We start from the raw sequence: 21,595 nt of genomic DNA on the forward strand, positions 1-21,595 counted from the left end.
TTTAAAATCCAAACAGATTCTGCGTTGATTATATGGCTCGATAAAAGGAAGATCTCTTATATTAGATTAAGCAAGCTGACACTTATTAAAGGGGATGAAAATACCTGCTACTATAAGTAAAAAGGAAACTGCAAGTCACCTCAGAGTTCAGTGACCTTATGAAGGAACTCATACTTCGGCCTTGTTCCTCTGTTTGGTCACATGCCTATTCAGTGACTTGCAATAGCTTTATAATGTATCATAGGCGGTACTTTATGCCATATATATGAACCTTATAATGTTATGTTTGTGAAATGCAAGCACGTAATAACATTTGTCTGTTTGTCTTTCTCTTTTTAGCCTTTTTATTTATTTATTTCTTCTTTGTATATTTTTTGTTCTCAAATACTTTTTGTGGGTACTTGGCTACGCATCTATTGTGATGCATTTACTTGAAAAGCTTTACCCACATTGTGAAACGTTTTGACACACAAATGGAATGGTTTAGTCTAACAGAAATTCAGATTCATTAGAACTGAAGCCAGGGAATAAATGGTGTCCTTGGAACGGATATATTGTTTCATGTTTAAGAAATTATCATAATAAGGCTTGGGTATTTGTGTGTTAATATGAAATATGAATTGATTTCAACATAAATGAATTCAATAGTAAAGTGAGTCCATTGATTTGTTTTTCTTATATGCACGGTCCAGACACTAGCAGGTGTAGTGTTTTTTGGCAACCCTTAAGCGTCCTACATAGCTTCATAATACCATGTCTTTTTCTGTATGAATTGATAAAGTATTGCGACAGACCCTTTTGATACCTGCATTGCAGTAAGCACTTTTAAAGACAATACACAATTCGCCAAACTGAAGAGCAGCAAGAAAAGCAAGTCCTTGTAGAGCAGCTGGAGAGGGGCAGTTATGATACTGCGCTGGGGGCCCACATTCACGACAAATGGGAAAGAGCGCATAGGCAGGAAGGCTAAAAAGATGTGACGAATAACAGTCAAGACAGAAACAGACCAGCGTGGGAACAAAAGAGTCTTAATCGCCGAGGGGAAGCCCTTTTCAGATACCATAAAGTTGCCAGCTGGAGGAGCAAGCAAAGGAGAAGAACGTGAAGGGAAATCCTAGTGAAGAATCAAAAAGGATGCCAAGCCTCTCGGCAGAAGCCAGGAAGGGAAGAGAGCTTGTCATTAGTGAATAGAGGGAGGGGTACACAACTGTGATGAGAAGGGATGGGAAAGACAATGAATGCTGTCTTCCAGGAATTAAGGTGAAGAGAATGGACAAGCATCCAGAGCTTGATAGCAGAGAGAGCGTCCACATTAGGAGCGTGAATTTGATCAGTGAAAAAAGAAGCAAAGAATAATTTGGCAATCATCACTATAAAAGTGACAGTGTAAAGCAAAAGAGAGAACAATAGAGGTGCAATTAATTATATAAAGGGTGATCCGTAAAGGACCAAGAACTGGACCTTGCAGGGCACACACACATGTAAAGAAAGAGCGCTGACAGAAATGTCAGTCCAGGAAACAGAACAGGAGCAATTGGAAAGATAACGAGAAAACAGGAAGTCAAACCAGACGTACCCAGGGCAAGAAGAGAGGAGTAGGAAATAGAGTGGTGTACTGTATGAAAGGTGGAGCTAGCTTCAAGAGAACAGGAAAAGCGGATTGCCTAGAGTGACAGGAAAAAATAAGGAAATTAGTGACATATGAAAGAGCAGCTTCAGTGGCGTGAGCAGAGTACACATCACAATGATAAGGTAGATATAGATCGCCTGCAGGAGGCCCATCTGGTGCATTCCAAGACCCGAATGGTAGATAGGTGCTTGCCTTGTTGGTGCTAGCCGGGTCAGCAATTATGCACTTAAGCTGGGACCAGAGCTGACGTTAAAGGGATTTTGGAGAAAGGTTCTTCTCCCTGGATTCTCACAACATCATCATAGGATTGGGATTCGACATTGGCCCAGATTGCACCGTGGATAGTAGTGACAGAGTAGCCAGAGATCACAACGCGAAGGGTATGAAAAGTCTTCACAGCTTCACAGACACACAGACGCTTGGTGGCTTCTAAACGATACAACTAGGGTCTACGCGTGTTACTCAGCAGCCCATAAGTGAGACTTAGCAACTTACCTTTTCCTCACTGACAAAGAGGCCACCAAAGCCAGTGTGACCTCTGAGATTGGCCAATATTAATAATTAACTTGGATGCTAAAATCCTCACAAAGTTTTGGGCAGATAGATTACGGGCTTTGTTGGGAAGATCATCCACCAACAGCAAAACAGTTTGGGGTTTTTGAGAAATTGAAATGGAAGCACAAACATGAATTGGTTACTGATGCCATGAGCTACACTAGAAAGCAAATGTAACGTAACCTACTGGCGAGTCTCAAAGCTGAAAAGGATGTTGACAATGTTTGGTGAATATATGTGTCATGCAACGAGTCTACCTGCGAAAATATTTTGCAAAAGAATGCACACGATGTAAGAAGGGGCCTACATGAGATTTCAGTAAATAGGAGCCAAATGTGGCATTGCATTGAAAGAAAATATATATCAAGCTTAATAAAACATATATTGCAAAGCCCTGTGGGGGAAATTGTTTCAGCTACGCCTTATAAAGCCGATGCCTAGCAATGGGTACAACTTGATCGCAGTGTCCAGTATGCATAATATTATCTTAGGGAAAGATGCGCCTTGCCTGGACAAGATCAAATTGGACTGGGAAGATGGGAGCTGAGAGTTCAAGTTATAGATGACAACAAATAGATGAGAATGTTATGAGAGATTCTCCCACTGATTCTGTTAAGTTGCTCAAGTAATACAGATTCTTAAGCAAGGGTCTGGGTGCCCCTCTACTGAGAACAAGCATGGGTCAAATACCCTGTTCTATGGTATTTCTTTCACTAAGGAGGGTACAACCACGTTTTAGCTGACTGCACCCTTCACAGAGGAGACATATCCTGTGCCTTAGAGAGGCTCAGCTTCACCTCACTGATGAGGCAAACAAGGCCAAAACACGTGTTTGGGGTTGCAGATGGTACTCTTGCTCAGAGGAAAATTGCAGAGCCAGTGCCAGACTGCCCTTGTGGGTATGACCAGACTGATATGCAAATGTTCATTCTCAGTAAGGGGGCTCCCACATCCTTGCTCAATACAGATTTGTGTCTGTTTAATAGAGTTCAGGCAGGTAGACAATTTTATAATGGCTTGCCACTCTCCCGTTTCCCTCCATTTTCCCTTTTCCCTCTGTCTTTCACACGCTCCTGTTTTCCCACTACAATGTAGCTGGAGGTTTGTTGTTGTATCTCAATCTTAATGTTTGTTGGAGTTTGTTAAGTGCCAATAAAAATGTTACCTCAACCTTTTCTAAGCTACATCAGTGCTGTACTCCTAACAATACAAAAAAAAGATATTAAAAAAGAAACCCAGATTGAAGTGGGGATAGAAGTGAATTAGAATCCAAACAGAAAGACAGTTGCTAATTGACAATGAACTTGACAAATTTTGTAAGGAAAGGAAGAGGAGAAATAGGACGGTAACATGAATGAAGGGATTGACTGAGAGAGTTTGGCAAAATGGTAGCATGCCTCGATGAAAGGGGAAAAGAGCTGAAGGAGTTGAAAATAGAAGTCGAGAAATGCAGAAAATGAAATTATACCAAGAAGATGAGTGCAGCTGGCGGAGGGTCCAGGTGGACGCCAGTTGGGAAGGCACGTTGGAGCAGGAGACCGAAAAAGAGAGGAGTAAAGCAAGGAAAAAAGGAGGAAAGGAGGGTGAACTAAAAAGGAGAGAAAGACGATGATGATGCAGGAGAAAGGGGGCATTTCAAATGATCTATTTTCACTCTAAATTATGAGGTAAAATGAAATTGCCAGTTTAGGGAACGAAAATATGACTAAGAAGGATGAATCAATGGCGAGAATAAGGGGAAAGGGAAGTGCAAAATATGGTAAGAGTGTCATTTAGTATGACATAATCCATATCACAGTAAAAAGAGAGAAGGTAGTGCAGGATTATTTACCCCAAAACGGTCACATGCTGTATGATATGATATGATATGGAATTTATAATGCGCCTATACACAAGTGTTTCAAGGCACGATGAGGCAAGGGAGAAAGAACAGAGGGAAGACAGAGACAACGATCCTATTAGGCCAGGTGTCATTCAGATCGTGCAAGTGCAGGGGGAAGGGGAAAAGTGCGGGATAAAATGGGGAAGGGCAAAAGTGCAGGGTGGGAGGGGGAGTGGACAGTGCAGTTCAAGGGACAACTAGAATAAATAAAGCAATAAGTCAAAATTACGGCTAGTGGTGGCAAGTGCAAGGGTAAGCGCAGGCGTCAGGTGTCAAGTGCTGGTAGGGGACTGTAGGGATACAGAAAACAGTCCCCATGTGCAGGGGTTTGCCAGGGCAGCAGTGCAGAGGTACAGCTGGTAAGGGTGGGGACCTGGGCCCGAGATTAGAGGGTGGCCAGGTAACCAGTGCAGTTTCAGCCAGGAGTTCAGCAGAGGAGAGGATGAGAGAAAGCAGAAGCAAAAGGATGGGTTTGAGGTGCTTCCGGGAACCAGAGATGGTTCTCCTCAAGTTCCAAGGAGGCAGGGAGGCTGTTCTAAAGGGAGGCCCCAGCAGAGGAAAGAGATCTACCATTAGCTCGTTGCTTGGAGAAGCGACTGACCCTGAGGGAGTTGGAGGCAAATGAGCAAAGAGCTCGAGAAGGAAGATATTTAGGAAGAGAGAGTTGAAGGTATTGAGACCCCAAGCCCCAGAAGGCCTTGTGGACAATGCAGAGGGTTTTGAACTTAATCCACGTTTTTGTGATCTTTGTTGCACACTCCTACAATTTCAGCCATGTCTTCTTACGAGTAATCAGCTATAGTGTCGAAGCATATTGTTGTGATGGAATAGTCTAAGATCTGTAAGTGCATGGTCAAGGGTTAACTAAAAATGATGGTTTACAAAATTAAACAGTGCTTGTAGTTCGATCAAAGTATTCTCAGATTTCACATGAGTGAGAGAAATAGCCCATTCTGATTATTGATTTAAACACTTGAGTCAAGACTTGAATCCAAATGGAGGTGTTAAAAAGAAAAGTATCACAGGGTAGAACGTCAGGACCTGGATCTTTAGGGGTACATCTACCAGCCTAGCAGAACTCCCCCACATCACCAAACTGCACTTCAGCACTTACCAGCACAGATTTCCGAAATGTTATGGCCGAAATATCTGATTAGGAACACTCCTATGAGGAGAAACTCAGGGAGCGAGAACTACAGAAGCATCACTTACAAAGGAACCATTTGGTTCGCTTTGCAGAAAACCAGCATGAAACGAGGCCCTAAAAGAGCATTCTAAAAACCTCCATCCAAACAGGGCATTGGGGGGGACCCTCCACTAATCCTGGAAGCAGAGAGCAGTCAGAAGACCACTCTCCTGTTCAAAAGAGGGAGTCCAAGGGGAGTGACTCACAGAGTCCAAGGTACAATAGGGGAGAAGAAATGAGGCCCCACCATTCTGAGAGCAAATCACAAGCTCAAAGAATCAGGGAGCGCCTAGAAGATAAAGAGGGGACCTCAAACAGTAGCAGCTCTGAGTCTGAGGGCGAGTGGACTCAGGTAACACAGCGAAAGAAGCCCAATAAACAAAAGAGAATGCAGGTGAAAGACCCCATTAGACTGATTAAGGCTATCAGGAATTTTATAACACTGTATCACAAATATGCAAAATATTCTGTCTGAGAGCATCTGGAACTATGTGAACAAATGATAGACTCTTTTCCCATCAAAAATAGCCAGAACTGCATAGATTATGCCAAATGGACGTTCTCTCCAGAGTAATCCAGCTTCTTTTCAGGGCTGTGCGAACAGTACCATTCAAGGTGGTCCACCTATAAGGCAGCCATCTTGAAGCACTTTTCCGCACACAGAAACCCACAGCAGGCTCGCAAAGTGGCCTACAATCTGCAATGCAGAGAGGATCAGGCCCCAAGATAATTGGTGCAGGGGCTAAAATGCTTCTTTGCGCAAACTGCCGGGCTGGTGCACACAAATAGTAGAGAATTCATAACCACCTATTTTCATGCGCTCCCAAAATATATAATGACCCAGTTGGTAATGGATTTTCATGACAACAGGACAGGGTAGTAGAGCAGCTAACCCGGATCTATGAGGTCCAAAAACCTGCAGAAAGCAAACACCAGGAAAAAAACTAACCAACCAACACCCCGCTGCTGCTAAGGTGGTGGAGGTGAAAGTTGCCCCAATTTTAGACCTAGAAATCAGTGGCAGGTGGTTGTCAGATAGGTAACCCACCAATGTGACCTCTAACTCTGCTGATTGCATCACTCTCAGATATAAGGGCAACAGACCTATCTTGGGGTACATATGGACACCCCCAGTCCAAGGGGGGGATCCAACCAGGTGAGTGCTGCCCCAGGAAACCTCCCTCCTAACTTCCCTCAGGAGGGCAGTATTTCCCCCAAATCCTGGATTAAGTTTCCTTCCCCGGTATCTACAAAACCCCAACCTGTAGGACAACCCTCCTTTCTTTCCCCGCTTTCAGGATTCCAGACCACCCAATCTGGGAAAGGGGAGGCCAAAGGTGGAGGGTTACCAAAGGAATCCCCAATACCCAGGGTACTCTGGAAGAAGGGATAGTTACCCTTCCCGAGAACCAGCTAGGTTTGAGCAAAGACCCCCGTACCACCCGGACCGGGTGTCCCAACTGGAGCGCCAGGTCCAGAACCTCACACAGGATCTGAGTTGCATGTTGAGGGCTCAACATAACCCTCAGATGAATATGGCAGCTCAGAACCACTCAAACCCAGGGTCTGGCACCCCAGAACAATGACGGGAAGAGAACCCCAACAGTCCACCGGTTCCAGAGGAGGAGGCATGGGACAAAGGGGGGTGCAAAGCCCTAGAGGAAGCTTGCTTCCTCACACGTGAAAAGCCCCTGGACATCCTGGAACCAGAACCAACATCTCTTGCCCCTGAAAACCTGCAACCCAGGGAACAGAGGGTGGGAAAGAGAAATAAAGAAATCAAAAAGACCCATTTTGTGGAGGAAGTCAGTGTCTTCCAGTTTTAAGGGGAAGAATCCTTGGAGGATTCTAAAATCTTTTCCTTCAAGGATGGGGGCATTCCTACCAAAGAAAAATAGGTCTCAAGAGACCTGAATGAAAACTTGGTGGGTGTGGGGACTGATTCCCAGAATTGTCATCCTGAGAACAAAATATTAATGGAGGGATCCTCCCCACAAACTGGTTCTAGTGACTGCCACCAGGTAAAGGGGGGCTGAACAGAGCTAAGGGAAAAAAGGGGATTCCGAAATCCCACATATTTCAGGATGCCACATTTTTGTTACAGATTCCCCTACTCTGGCACAGAAAAATTTCCAAAACCCCACTTTGTCAGAGTCCAAAATAAAGAAATTGACCACCCAGCTTGTCCAAAATGCCCATTACCTTTGCCCCTTGGAGGAGAAAGAAGGTAGATTCTACGCCCCCGTCCGAGTGCACGGGCAAGGTGCATTTTCAGCACTGGTGGATACGTGATCCCAAACCACTCTTCTGTCAAAAAGGGCCTCTGAGCAGCTTAATTCAGAAAGGGGGGAGAGACACCAGATCCCTCTCACCCCTGTTCCTGGAGAACTCCAGATCTTCGACGGGAATGAAATTCCCGTTAAGGGGACTGCGGATATGGAAATTAAAATTGGGCGACATAAAGTGAAGCACCTGGTCACAGAGGGGACCCCATGTCTATTAAGTAACAACCTCCTGCAGAGGTTGTCCCCCCTGATAGACTGTATCAATAAGGTCCTATGGACTCAGGCTAACAAGCCAATTAAATTAAAATAAAGTGTCAACCATGGTAGTTTAAATTGCAAATGCAACACGATTCAACTCAAATCTGATCATATTGAGTTTAATTCCCCAAATAATCAAACACCTGACATTACAGTAATTGCTGTCGGACAACAAACCGGTGATGGGAGCTCCTCTCCATTCCTGAAAAGCAACCTTCCTTCCAGTTTTAAGTGGCATTCCACACTGGAAGGAAATATTTTGAAACTGTATACTAATTCCCAATCTGAAAATCTAAATCCTCTAGTCAAAAGTGATGAAAAACCAGCTCAAAGTTCAGCTGATATTCAGAAAATTAGGGAACAGCTGTTCCTCCCTATTCAGTTAAATGAGGGGAAGGAGTCTGTTCTCGCCCAAGTGTGCCTGAACAACTGAAAGAGCTTCATCAGTGAAGCCATGTTCAGAAAACTCCCAAGAGATCCAACCATTCCCACATTTAAATTCATCGATAAGTGGGAAATGGGCCTGGAAACTCCCAATTCCAAAGATCTCCTTCCTGGCAGGAGTATGGTCAAAATTTCTATAACTGACAAAAGCATAGAGCATAATTGTTGGGTTGTGCGAGATGTCCCTGCTGCATTCTCTTTAGGCAGTGACATTCTCAATCATTTTGCAATTAACTTCGACCTTAAAAATTACAAGGCCTGGTCCCGACTAGGGTGTAATCCCATGGGCGTTGATGATTCTGAAAAAGCTTTTCGGTCAGCCTAATTGCTGCCGTATGCGGTTAAAGTTCAATTGGAGAGGAAGTCACCATCCCAGGACGGACCCGAGAATTCCCACTTCATTTAAAAATTTTAAAATTTAAAAATTAAAAGAGGACAAAAACTTCAAAATCCTGACGCCTATTTACACCTCAGTGCCCATCTTCAACAGCAGAGGTTGGGGTTAAACCCAACGCCATTAGTCAATGTAGAACACAACACCATTCCAATAGTGGTGGATAACAGCGGCCTGAGGAGTTTTACTCAGGGTGCATGCACCATTATTGGAATGGCGGTTGATGTCCAGCATTTTTCCCTGGATCTAGGAAAGAACTGATAGGACCATTCCCCAATGACTGCTATGACAATGACAATGACATACCACCGGACAGGCAGGGAATTCCCGGCAAGCAGGGAATTTCCTGGTGTACTCTTCCTGCACTTCCAGAAGAGGTGACCAGTTACATCAGGAAAGATGAGTTGATATTCCAGGTCCGCAACGACTGCCTTTCCTACATGAAACCATCTGTCCAGGTCAACAGTTTAACCAGAGTTCTCTCCACCCAGCTGGAGGAGGCCACTGAGATTGCTAATCCCAAAGTCTTTCCAGGCTTCACGCAAATGGTTGAAGAGCAGGTCAACCTCGCTGATGCCTGTGAGACTGAGGAACAAAAGGAAAAGCTGAAACAGGTGTTCTTAGATTTCCAAGATATCTTTGCTGTGGACTCGTATGACTGTGGCCGCACCAAGATGCATACTACCTCAATTCCCATGGACCCTGCAATGACTCCTGTGTTTGTGAAGCAATATCACTTGCCCCTCGCATCTATGGAGTCCCTGACAGAAATAATCAAAAACCTAGAGCCTCATTACGACTTTTGCGTAATGGGTTAACAGGCTCCACTAATGGAGGCAGACCCATTAAATCAATTATGCAAAATTACGAGGTCCTCTCGCGGGACCCGGTAAGGACGTCTGGTAAAACCAGGCATCGTTACTGGGTCCCGCGAGGGGACCAGGGAGCTAACAACGGGCCGGTTGTATTCGGCCCGTTGTTAGCTCCCTCTCCCATTCCCATTGAGCCCAATGGGGGCTCAGATGGGAATGGGGAAGGTCCGGGCCCGGGTTCCCAGAGGGAGGAATTACCGGGCCCTCCAAACTCAGAATGGCCTGGTAATTCCCCATTCTGGGAACCCGGACCCGGACCCAGACCCGGTTTTGGTGGCAGCCATGCCACTAATAGCAGCATGGCTACCGCCAAAGCCGTAATGAGGCCCCTAGAGTCCTGTGGGATAATTCGTCCAGTCCACAGTACCTTTAATAATGCGGTGCTGGGGATTTTAAATCCAAATGCTCAATGGAGACTCAGAACAGACCTTAGGGAGCTGAACAAACAGGTCCACATCTCCTGATGGTCTCTTCCCTACATTGACCAGGGGCTGGCCCAGATACAGGGGTCAAAGGTGTACACCGCTATTGACCTGACAAATGGATACTGGACCGTGCCCATCAGTAGGGAGGACCAGAACAAGCTGGCCTTTGCCTTCGGGGGCAGCAGTACACATGGACCCGGACTCCCTTCGGATGCATAAACTCCGGCAATGAATTCAACATCTTCCTACACAAGGCAATGCCCGACTTGGGTGAAAGGGGTAAACAGGCCTATGTGGATGATGTCTAGAATAAAAGCTCAACTGTGGAGGAACACATAGCAGAAGTCTGCTATGTTCTGACCCAGGTGAGAGTTGCTAGAGGAAAACTGTCCTTCCAGAGGGAACAGTGGTGCAGGACCCGTGTCAACATCTTGGGAAATGAAATAACCTCTGAGGGTCTCTGTCCCCAGGTGAAGAAAGTAGAAGCACTATTAAAACTAAAAAAAAACACAACTCTGCATGAGCTAAGAAGCCTCCTCGGACTGACTAATTACAGCAGGAAGTTCATTGAGGATTACGCAGAGGTCATAAGACCCCTGATCCATCTGTTGAAGGGGGATTCAAGTGGGAGTGGGGTCCAGAACAAGCCGAGGCAGTAAAGCAACTCAAAAGAAGACTCTCACAAGCGCCTTGCCTAGCTTACCCTGTCAAAAACAAGCAATTCTTCTTGGAGATGGGGTTCTTGAATAAATGCTTGACAACAGTATTATACCAAAAGTATGACAAGGTCAATAAAGTCATCTTCTATGCAAGTAGGACTTTATTCTCTGTGGAGGAAAAATTCAACGATTGTGAGAAGGCAATCCTGTCAACGGTGTGGGCATTGAAAAATTACCGCCCATTCATCCAGGGGGCGCACATCATAGAGGAGACTGCACACCAGCTTTTGCAATACCTCTAAAATGACAGAATCCAGGCACGAAATGTGAGTAATTGCAGAATGATATCCTGGATTCTGTTCATGCAAGGCTTTCCTGTGGAGGTCAGATATGGCCAAAACAAGAAGAGTCCCTTTACAAAGTCTATGAAGAAGACAAGTGCGAGGGGATGCCCACAGTTTATGTGGATGGGTGCTCCTACCATATTGACAACAACGGGGAAAAGGAACTGGTCGCCGGCGTTTCCAATGCCTGGGTGTATGATGCCCCGGAACTCTCCGCTGGGTACAAAATCTGTCCCTCCAGTAGTCAGGTGGCAGAGTTGATGGCAGTTCATCAGGTCATTCCCACTGCCGTACAACACCGACTCCACAAACTGGTTATATTCACTGATTCAGATTATGTCCGGAACGGGTTTGTGTAGCGCCTGGTCAATAGGAAAAACAGAGGCATGCTGTGTGCTAATAACAAACATGGCAAGCTAATACAAAATAGTGATGATCTGATCACCTCTCATGGGAAGACCATCAATTAGAAAAAAGATCAAGGGCCATTCCAGGATAGAGGGGCCAGACCAAACTGGAAATTACCTGGCTCATCAGTTGACCAAAACCAGAGCCATCCAGTGGGATCTCGATCGACTCCCTGTTGGGGGAAATCCAGGTCACTGCTGTCACCAGGTCCCAGACAAATGCTCACAATGAACTCTTTCCTGCCCAGTGGAGTAAGGAGACCCCAGATGCTGATTTAAACACGGCACAAAAAGGGGATCTGATTATTGGGAAATCTTTTCAACACATTGAGGACCCTGAGAACTTTCATTTGACGGAAACCGATTACATTGGGAAAGAGGACCTCAGGGTGTTGATGAAGTGTTCCAAAATTTTCAGAATCCAAGATGGTTTGTTGGTAAGGAGATCCATCTCTAGATGTGACCAGTGGGTGGTACCTAATTCATAAGCCTGATGCTAAGTCACACCCATAACCCAGCCACAGCTGGTCATCTGGGGTTTCATGCTACTCTAGAAATCTTGCGGGAAGTGGCATATTGGCCACACATGGGGCAGGACCTCGACCAATATTTGAAGGGGTGTCTTGTGTGTGCACAATTTCAGCCAAGTTCACTCACACACCGAGCTCCCCTCCAGAAGAGGGGGCTGACACTGCCTTGGTCAGATTTACAAGTAGATTTCATTGGGCCTGTGAGTCGCTCCTCTAGGGGGAACAAGTACATATTAACAGTAACGTTCTTGTTCACCAAATGGGTGGAATGTCTCCCGGCCCCAAATTGCAAGGCAGAAACAGCAGCTGCCCTGATGATCAAACACATCTTCTCGCATTTTGGCCTACCCCAAAGGATTGAGTCAGACCGATGAAGTCACTTCACCAGCAAAGTGATGACAAAGATGTGGGAGATACTTGGGGTATAAAGGAAACTTCATATTGCAAACCACCAGTCCTCTAGTGGGGAAGTTGAGAGGTACAATAAAGCCATTGTGAGCATTCTAAAAAAGTTTGTGGCAGATTCTGGGCCTAGTTGGGACCTCCGATTACTGCTTGTCTTGATGGCCATCAGATCTTCTGTGACCAAAATGTCTCCATTTGAGCTAATGCCTGGGCGAAAAAATGGTGCTACCTCAGCATCTGCTCTATAGAACACAAGAGCAGACAATTCTCTGTGTGCTCTGTTCTTAGGAAAATCTGTAGGGATCTCCATGTGTTAGCGCTGTTCCTTCCCAATCATTTCAGTCAGTTGTATATGTCCTTAGCCTTATTTTGAATAAATTAATTAAATTCCAATCAAAAGAGACACATGCGTGAAGGGGTTGTAATTGCGAAGTAACCTGTTTTGCGGGCGGCGTTCCTCTTTTCTAGCCACTGAAATACAGTCTCAGTAAAACTTGTCATTTCTTTTTCAAACTGATTTTCCCTGTGCAACTGATTTCATTTCAAAACTGATTTTTCCTTCCCCTTTAAGAATCCCATACTGCTATTCATTCAGAGTTACCCTTTCACTTTCATATCCTACCTATGAGGTGTCTTTTTACTTTAGCCTCAAAACCGAATTCCAATTTTGCCTATTTAGCCCAAATTCCAAACCATTTTGCTATTTTAAACCAGTGAAATGAATCAATTGTAATTTCTCCACGTGTGATTTTGCTGCTCTGTGTTTTTCCTTCCAAAGTTGATTCTCTGAACTGTATGCCCGTTGTTAGTATTGCCTTGTAGTTTGCAAGTTTTCTGACTTCTTTTATACTGATACACTCATTTATGCCGAATTCATTGAGCTGCATATGTAAAATAAATATTTGGTAATTCCAAGTGCTATTTTGCTCAATTTCAAGGCTTTTCAATTAGATTTTACCTCCCATTCAGAGGTGGAAGTTCAGATTTTCATTCTGTTTGTTGCCTAGTATACCCGACTCCTTACTACTCCCTTCTACCCACACAAAATTTGGTTAACAGGGTTTTGATGGAGTGTTGCAGGGGAAATATTAACTGTGGTGCTATCAGAAAATACCACCCGAAAAGTAATCTTGCCTTTATTCAATTGTGCTTTGTATATCTTATATAACAAGGTCAAACTAAGTGTATTCTATCAATTTACAGTGTAATTATCACCACACTGGTGATTGCTGCCCTTTATTAAATTTGTGTGATTTTCATTGGAATTTAAAAATAAATGAATATTGAATTATTACACACCAGCCTGGTTCATGGTCCATTGCGACCGGGTGTTTGTAAAGGGGGTGTGAGACGGGTTCAGTGCCTTCTCAAACTAAATTTGCAATAAATCAAATAAAAGTGTTTTAATTGTGCTCTGCAGAGCCAGTAGAAAGAGTCCTGGCCTGGAGTGTACCGTGCCTTTAAAATCCTTAACAATCTGTGTTTGTTTACTGGAGAACGAGTGCAATCTCAACTTTCTTCATTTTTTCATCAGTCTTAGTGCCTGATAGGGGACAAGTTAAACCATGGTCTCACGTACCCACACATCATCATTAGTCCCTTGACGTTCTTGATAAATAGCATCAAAATTATCCACGAGCCTGGGGAATAATCTCCTAGATCCCATCCAGCCAATTTCAAGACATTTTTTGTGATCTTTGTTGCACACTCCTACAATTTCAGCATCGTCTTCTTACGAGTAATTAGCTTAAGTGTCGAAGCGTTTCATTGGCTGAGGCATAATATTGTAAAATGTATTTTTTGTGCAATACAGATTCTACCTACATTATACTCATTTTCACATTACATTTATTTACGGCACCAATGGTACAGCTGCTATTGACAGGTATGCTATGGTAAAGGTTCTTGTACCGCTCATCTTTGCCACTTCTCTGGTCTCTTGGCGCTCTACAGTGACATTTTCCCTCTTGTATCCCACATTAAGTGCACCCAGTTTCCCCCAAATAAGCAAAATGACTGTAGCCATGGCCAGTGGGCTCAACCGCAGCTCAAGCCCATATCCCCCTCACAATTAAATGAGCAAATCACACCAGCCAGGGCACTGTACTAATGTTGTTTTGGCGTACATTTTGAAAATACTTTTTTGGACCCACTTTTAGCTCTGGAGAACATTTACCATGAATTTACTGCCTCGAAATTACCTCAAAATTACAATGATTTAAACAACCAAAAACAGTGATAGAGATTGAAACCGCCGCTCTCACATCAAATGAGATTAGGGTAGAGGTGCTGTCTATTTCTCTTCACAACAAGGCAAATACAGAGATTTCTCACTACGTCATGGGAAATCCAACCAAAGTGCACAGATTATGAACCACACGGGGGCTCATGTTGGACCAACAATTGGGCCCTTGGTCCTTGGTTCAAAGCTTATACCAAACCTGGTCATGTTTTCGTACGACTGAATTTAAAAGCATAGAAAATGATTTTTTTAAATTTCAAAAATGAATTCTCAAACTTTCTGCCATTTTCCTTGAAATTACAAAGGCTACCTATGCTAGCAAAGCCAAAGAGGAGCCAGGTCAGTTCATTTATCTCCCACACCGAGGTAACTCCACAGAAGCCTTGCACTGTCATAATCGGGGCGAACGGCCACGGACCATAAAATTCTGCTGAATGTTTGAGCATCAGAACACAAGTAGGACGGGAAGGAGTCTGTAGGCATGGGCAGCAGTGGCAGGAATCTTCATTGGATGTGGTGATAATTCAGGTTTATAGCATGCTGATCGAGTTGTAGGCGGGATCGCGCAGAGGGCAACTGCATTGGGAACACGTGCTGGCAAGATGCCTAGACAGAGTCAGTCATTCACTCATCCAAGATACTCTCCTTTTCCCTGCCTAGAGTGAGGGAATGACCTGCACTGACGGCAATTCCTTGGAATGAAATCTTATGTTTATTGTCTTTTAAACTGCACGCATTACCCAGCGCCGAGCATTGTCACATAGATGCAAACTGTGACCAAGACCACGTCCATGAGGTGGAAAGAAAAAAGGGCCAAGGAGACCGGGAAAGGGGAGAATGGTAGAACCGCACAGATTTAACTCAAATGTAGGGATTAAATCAAATGGGAGAGTGATAGTGATTGTTGGGATGTGTGTATAGTTTTGAGTGTTTTGAGGAGAAGAAAATGTAATCAAAACCAAGGATTAGACCTTCTCCTTGATGAAGGCTATTACTACGATGGTGGTGGTATTATGCATTGTGAATGGTTGATGGTCTTGAAGTGTGCACAAGAGTTCCTGGGAATTGTGGGGTCTACTAACCAGATAATCATATTTGATCCCCACATTCTGATGGCTGGGGCAGGGGTTCTGGTAAAGCTGAGCCCACTGACAGAGGTTCCAGAGCCACAAATTGGCTGTGTGCATCATGAGTGCTGGAGACACACAAAAGGAACGTCTCACAAAAAGGATCTCCCCTGCCCAGAGCCAAACTAAATTTGTCTTGAGTGGAGAAGAAAGAACAAGTGTGACTCTTGCATGTTATGTCATATTACTTGATGTTTGCATAGTGCCTGCTCTCATTGTTGTGGTCTTGAAGAACTGTGGGGTGAATGGCCTTCAGCAGAGTGGAGCCTGAAAAAATATGAAAATATAATGGCATTACATTGCATGCAAATAGTATTTAGAATTTAGGCTACTGATCACTTACCAGTAGAGCTGAGTACTTTAAAGGGATTATACTCGCCATTCAATGTAGTGTGTTGCGGTGCAGGGAGCATTGCTATGTTGAATTGGATTGATTTTTTATTTGTACAGCACCTATACACAATGTGTTTCAAAGCGCTTCAAGGAGGGTGGGAACAGGGGAGAATACAGTTACATTCTTACAGGTCCTTGAAACAAATCACAATGCGGTCATATCATATCAGATAGTACAAGTGCATGGAACAATAAGGGAGAGGAGGGGAAGGAAAAAAGGAGACAAGACTAGCAGTAAAATTACTATTTCTGGTGACAATTTTTGCAGTGCATGAATGACAAAAGGAGGGGGAGGAGGTGAGGGGTGTGGAGAGAAAGGGTAAGGAGAGGAACAGAACAAGTCACTATCTGTAATGGTCAACACCTATTGTAGGTAGTGCTGCGAATGGAGTGGGAGGAGAAGAACAAGGAGGGAAGGTGGGAAGACAGACACGCTTTTATCAGAGGTCGAGGGACAAATGAGAAGTGCTAAGATAAAAGAAAAGGGGGTAGTGGCAGGGCAGGGCAGGCGGCTGCAAAGGACAGTGGCTATGATTACTATGCCTGATGGCAATCAGGGTAGTGCCAATCTTTCACAGGACAAGGGGAGGGACAGGAAGGAGGGGAGGGCGGCTGCAAAGACAGGCAGCTACGATTACTATGCCTGACAGCATAGTAATGCCGTCAGGCATATGTTAGTGACTATATGACAGCTGGACTGTTTTTTTCTATTGGACTGTGTCCTATTCTGTGAGTGGCAGCTCTAAATGGCAAAGGGGCTATTATAAATGAGCTTATCAACCCCTAACTCAACTGTCTTCAGTTGAGTGCTCTGCTATAATTTACATGCAGAACACATGCACACTGATATGCTGAAGACACACTCAAAGCATGGCCACTTGTCTGTCACATTGGCCCTCATTCCGAGATTGGCGGTAACCCACCAGTGCCACCGGCAGGTGGTCGTGGACCCAGAAACACTGAATCCACCACCTGACTTCCCGGTGCCATTGAGACATTACAAGTCCCGGCAGTGCGGGAAGTCAGGCGGCGGGTTCGGGAACTCCCCACTCCCGTGGAGTCTGATAGGACTTCACGGGAGTGGGGAGACGGAAGCACCTGCACTGTTCTCAACGGCGCAGGTGCTTCCGAGAAAAAATATCCTTTAGGGTCCACTGCACCCAGCAGGTCTGACCCTGCAGGGCGCAACAGCCCCTGCCAGGAGACTCATAGTGTGGCGGTCCGGAAACAAGGGTGCCAGTAAGATTACCAGCACCCTTGTTTTCAGACCGTTACACTTGGAATGAGCACCATTGAGTTCATGCAATAGAAATGTTTTTATTGCATTTAGTGTTGATCTGTTGAACAATTAATGCAGTAGAAATGATTTAATAGATACAGTGTTGCACTATTGAACCTCTTACGTATTAGTAGTAATACATAGCCACCTATAGAAAGAAAGTATAGTGTGGAAGTGGACGCAGACCAAAATGGGGGAGGCTGTGTGAGGACCCAAGACAGAATGACAGTTTTGGACCAGGGAGTCAACAGAACCGGTGGGGGTGCGTTGTGTGTGCAGACAGACTGGGTCCACCCTCTGGCAATAAGAGGCAGGCTGCACTGAAAAGTGGAAACACAATGAAGGCACCAAAGTCTTTGAAGAAACCAGGAAAATAATTAGTACTGGAGGAAGAGTAAAATAATTACCAGCAGGATGAATTAGATACACTGGACTAGCTAGGCACACCCACTGGCATGATACACGGGGCCTGGGGATTACCCTTGAATGCAAGGGGCACCAAGGGAGAAAGGGAAGGGTTGGAGAGGGAATTGGAGAAGGAGGCCGGTAGAGATGGTGAGGGGGAAAAGGAGAGAGAGAGAGGGGCAGACACAGAGTGGGCATAGAGAGAGACACACAGGGAGACAGAGACAGAGAGAGCAGGGCAGAGAGGACAAATATAACAGTTTGGGGAGAGGGAGAAAATGAAGGGTAGAATTGGGGCAAGGGTACATTAGATAGGAGCCCGCTCTGTCCTCAACCCCCACAGTCTGCACACACCTGCATTAGCCAAAAAGAAAGAAGCACAAAAACTGTAGGGTATTTGTGTAGATTTGGGGTCTGGTGGTATTTTCTTACCACCAAAAGAAGAGTGGTAATTTGGTGATAACTTATCCTGGCATCGAAATTGGGTTTGGCCTTACCTCCTTCCAGTGACCATATCTTATTACACTATATTGGATAATTTAGTAATATACACTATTGGCAGTATTTTCTGGTGGTAAACTACTTGGTAGTGAGCATAATTTCCTCCCCTATTTATAGCCCCATCATACACAAAACCTTCCTTATTCTTGTACTACTCTTGTGATCTATAGAGAGCCTTGGACCTACATTCAGGAACACCACACTTTTACATAGAGTGCCACCTGTGGCTGTTATCACTGATTTATCTACACCAGTGAACTATGTGTCCATGGCCCCATTCTGGTTCATAGACCCCCAGGATTCTATATATTGTATTAGATTTCGCCCAGACAGCATGCACTGGGGAACACACGCATACAACTATTTATCACTGCTAAGTCTTATTTTAGGACAGCTTATTCTGTCTATTATTTCATCTACATGGGGAAAAAATGACAAATGTACTACCTAAATAAAAATCTTCCCCGTGTCATAAATGCTATTCCAAATGCACCAAGAAAAGAGAAAAACTAAAACTCTCTACACGTTCTGCTTTTATATTGTGTGTATTAAAAACAATTGCAATTCAAAATAACGTTTTACCAATTACATCGCGTTGTTCTCTGAAATAAAAAACAAATTAAATGCAGTGGATTTCTTTTGCTTTGATATACTAACAGCATGGTAATTTTAGAACACATTCGCCAAGCAGTCACATAAAAATAACCTCACTTCGACCTTGGATGCTCACCAAATATTTGCAGTCCCCTCTCCCACACAATCTCCTTTTCACTCGAACAGGCCCAGTGAGCAGGGTTTTTTTTTCTCTTTTATCTCAAATGTTTGGAGTGTCTGGCGAAAACCTAGAGTTCTCAAGCCAGCGCTAAGTGAAACCAGGCACGCCCATCTGGAAGCCCAGTAAAATCGAACTGCTTCTCCCTCTGTCAGACTTTTCCCAGCAAAACTCTGCACCGTCCCATTCTGCATACGTGGCACAACTGCAGATGCACTTCCTTCCAATCACATTAGCAGAAAATGTATTCTGTTAACACCCTCATCCCTCATGTCCCAAACAATGGTAGCTTCAGATTATAATAACTGTATCTTTTTCGATTTCTTGCTGCCTTCCTGCTTTATGCATTCAACACAGCAAGAGAAAAGAAGAGAGAAAAATTCCAGTGCACGTTTAAAAACGAATTTCAAAATATGTATTTTCACCTCACTTTGTACATGGGACTACATTATAATGTTAATGAGTTAGCATTAGTGATTAGTACTTGTTAATTAAATCAGTCAGTTATGTAAATAATATTCAATAATGTAGTCCTCTATGCATGAGGGAATCCAGAGAAAGAGAAAAAAAAAATGATGCACTTTTACTCTCTGTAGAAAGAAAAGAAATGTGGGCTTTGGCTGTATTATGAATTCCATAACTTGCATGACTCCAGCCACATATTCACCTGTTATACTGGCAACATAGGACTGGCTATATGTGTATGCCACATTATTGCTGGTAACAAAATGCCTTCACATTCAGTGAGTTGCTATACACTTCAAGGCGCTATATATTATACTGGAGTCCCCAGTCCTTTCTACACAAGCTTATATAAGGCTGTTACTCCACCCACTGTAGGGAGAGCCCCCCACCTAGGCAAGTGTTTGTTTGGGCAAGTGTTGCCATGGTCGTTATCAGGGCCTGTCCCCCTCATCCAGGCAAGTGTTTGTTTGGGCAAATGTTGCCATGGTCCAAAAAATCAAAATATAAAATATTAAAATTTGAAGGAAAATAATTCAAAACAAAATCCAAAATTATAATGTAAACTATTACAATTTACAATCGTTAAAACACACAAAATCAAAATATTAAATAGTAAAATTGTAAATGCACAAATTAAAATGTTACATTACACAAATATATAACATTAAAATTCGAAATGATCAGAATATACAAATATTAAAGTTGAAAATGTCAATAATTATTCAAAACATAACTAAAAATACAATATATTCACTGTCAAAATACTGAGGTCCAAAAAAAGGGACCACGGTCCAAGAAAATATCTGTTCCAATTCTGGCAGGCTTTCTGAGCAGAGATGAGGGCAGATTTTCGGGAAAATAGTCCATGCTCTCGGGTGCAGTGTCCTAGCTCTCCCTCCTGTACTAGATGAAATATTGTCTGGCCTGGCACAGGTTGTGCCTTGCTGACCTGGTGATAGATCTGTCACATGTCTGAAGTAAAGTGTTTGAAATATGCCTGAATCATCAGTCAGTGCCAAAAGAAACCTGTTAACAGAGGGAGGAGCTGCAGTGGACAGAGGCATTGTTCTTGCCATCATGCTCTCAAATAGAAAGAGTGCAGCTAAGCGGCTGGGCATACCTCTCATGTACATGAGGGTAAGGGGGAATACATCTGGTTGATTTAGTTCTGTCTGTGCGCACACGTTTGCCATCTTGTAGCTTGTTAGCGAGGATTCTCTGTTTAGGCTGAATTTCCCAACCTAGTGAGTCCCCCAGCAGCTTTGGTGGATTTCTGGAGTTTTTTTTTTTTCATCCTGCCAAGAGTGAGACTCTTTTCCTCCCACTCTTGGACATCATTCGTGGTATTTCTTTGACTGTTAATGTGTTCTATGGGCTATGGGGTCTTTTATTCCATAGGGCCTCATGTGTTTTGCTATGTGTGTTACACCGCACCCTCCGTGCCGTAACACTGGGGTGTCCTAGGTGATCCCCACCATAGACTCCATACCCTGGGACTGACTACTGTCTACCAGGGCATGTAAAGTCACCATTGGCTTTACTAGACCTAAATTTACTAAACAGAACTAGTACAAACCATCCTATTGTGGACGTAATGGTAGGGGTAATTCGATTACCCCTGGGTCTGTTGTTCGAGGGGGCACTGTCCCGTCCCCCCTCGTCGAGTTTTGGCTGGTGGCAGTGGATACTACTTTTTATATTCGACCGCAAATATATTCCTATGGGATTCTTCCCATTGTTCGAGGCTAATACTTTTTCACGTTAGTCTCTAACATACCGCCGGTTTATTTGTCTTAAATAAATCCATCGGTTGGTATTTTCTGCCAGAACTAAGTTTTTTCAAAATGGCGTATGTGTTCGCCTCTGTAACTCCGAACCAAAGGTTGAGCCCTTTGTTCCACTTTTGGCGGGCTTCTGCACAGAAGCCCTCCAGAGTGGTGCCATTCTTTCTGGGTACCACAGGGGGTGTGGGAGGGGGTTTAGGCACCCTGGACTGAGTTGCCTTGCCAACTCAAGTCGCACTCTGGTGTGATTGGCCCAAGTGGTGAGCCGCCCCGCTCACCACTTAGCATGTTTGATTGACAGCTAGGCTGAATGAATGGGGGTTTTCTGCATAAAAGCAGGGCTTTTGGGAC

The sequence above is a fragment of the Ambystoma mexicanum genome, chromosome 6q, assembly GCF_040938575.1.
Source record: "Ambystoma mexicanum isolate Mex_15411 chromosome 6q, UKY_AmexF1_1, whole genome shotgun sequence".
NCBI lineage: Eukaryota > Metazoa > Chordata > Amphibia > Caudata > Ambystomatidae > Ambystoma > Ambystoma mexicanum.